Raw genomic sequence first — 2130 nt, forward strand, 5'->3', positions numbered from 1 at the left:
TCCAGCCGCTCCTGATCAGACTTGGTATCCAAACCCTTCTTCATCTTTGTCACCCTTCTCTGGACACGCTCCAGCATCTCTATGTCCTTCCTGGAGTGGAGGGCCTAAAACTGAACATAGTACTCGAGGTGCGGCCTCACCAGTGCCCAGTACAGGGGCACAATCACTGCCCTGCTCCTGCTGACCACACTGGTCATGATACAGGCCAGGATGCCATTGACATTCTGGGCCACCTGGGCACTCGCTGGCTCATATTCAGCTGCCATCAACCAACATCCCCAGGTCTCTGTCTGCCTGACGTCTTTCCAGCCACTCTTCCCCAGGCCTGTAGCGCTGCCGGGGGTTGTTGTGACCTAAATGCAGGACCCGGCACTTGGCCTTGTTGAACCTCATACAACTGACCTCAGCCCATGGATCCAGCCTGTCCAGGTCATTCTGCAGGGCTCTCCTACCCTCCAGCAGATCAACACTTCCACCCTACTTGGTGTTGTCTGCAAACTGACTGAGTTTGCAATCCCCTCATCCAGATCATTGATAAATATGTTAAACAAGACCGGCCCCAACACTGAGCCCTGGGGGACACCACTTGTGACCAGCCACCAACCAGACTTAACTCCATTTACCACAACCCTCTGTGCTCTGCCCTCCAGCCAGTTTTTAACCCAGTGAAGAGCCCATCTGTCTAAGCCATGAGCTGCCAACTTCTTTAGGAGATGCTGTGGGAGACCGTGTCAAAGGCTTTACTACAGTCCAGAGAGACAACATCCACAGCCTTCCCCTCATCCACCACACAGGTCACCCGCTCATAGAAGGAGATCAGGTTGGTCAAGCAGGACCTGTCCTTCAGGAAGCCATGCTGACTGGTCCCGATCCCCTGGTTATAGAATCACAGAATCATAGAATGGTTAGGGTTGGAAGGGACCTTAAAGATCGTCTAGTTCCAACTTGGTCTAGGTCTTGCACCTGCTGTGTGGGCTCACTCAAGGTGAACCACTCAATAATCTTCCCCAGTACCAAGGTCAGGCTGATCGGCCTGTAGTTCCTCGGATCCTCCTTCCGGCCCTTCTTGTAGATGGGCGTCACACTTGTGAGTCTCCAGTCTTCCGGGACCTCCCCTGTTAACCAGGACTGCTGGTAAATGATGGAGAGTGTCTTCGAAAGCTCATTCACCAACTCCCTCAGTACCCTTGGATTAATCCTGTCCGGTCCCATCGACTTGTGAGCATACAAGTGGCATAGTAGGTCATTAACTGTTTCCTCCTGGACTATAAGGGGTTTATTCTGCTCTCCATTCCTGTCTTCCTGCTCAGGGGGCTGATAACTGGTCTGGCTATTAAAGACTGGGGCAAAGGTGGCACTCAGTACCTCACCCTTTTCCTCATCCTTTGTCACTATGGTGGTAGAATGTACTAAATAAGCATTTTAGTGGGTTTGGATTTGTCATGAAAATTTGACTTATCTTCTGCATAGGGTGAGGGTCTTTCTCTAGGTGTCTTCAGGATCTGAGGGACTAACCTGGCAAAGCTTATTTAAACAGACCTTATATGCATTCTGTAGAGGCTGTGTTGAAGCCAACACTAACTCAGTCAATACGTGAAAAACCTTATTTCCCCTTCAGGATGTGGTTAACGTGTTTTTCAAAACAAGGGGGAGTTAATCTTGCATGGTGTAACTTAGTCATCAGTGTTGACCACAGCATCCTGCCTGTTGCTTGTGAGAGAAAGATCAGTTGCGGAATGCGTGTGTTGGGGTGTTTTTGACTAATAACCAAGTTGCTATGCTATGGAAACCTCCATCAAACTACCTTACCTTATTTCCTGTTGGCCTCTTCCTAGTATTGATGAGTAGAAAAGAACCAGCATAATTTTTCTCTTCTGAGATGTGTATTTTCCTTCCTCGTGCTTTTATCAAGCTATCTGCTAACTGATTTCTCCTTAGACATGTGTCCACTTCTGCTATGATACAAAAAGTCTTGTTGGGGTCTCTTAAGACAAATTCTGAAAGATCAGCCCTCATTTGAATCTCTTAATTCTAGAATTCATGGCCATTTTCATGCACCAAAGACAATCTCCACTTCCCTCTACAAGGTCAAATAACAATAACAAATTCAGGCAACAGGAAATGTTGTAT

The sequence above is a fragment of the Eurypyga helias genome, unplaced genomic scaffold (genome assembly GCF_000690775.1).
Source record: "Eurypyga helias isolate BGI_N326 unplaced genomic scaffold, ASM69077v1 scaffold162, whole genome shotgun sequence".
Taxonomy (NCBI): domain Eukaryota; kingdom Metazoa; phylum Chordata; class Aves; order Eurypygiformes; family Eurypygidae; genus Eurypyga; species Eurypyga helias.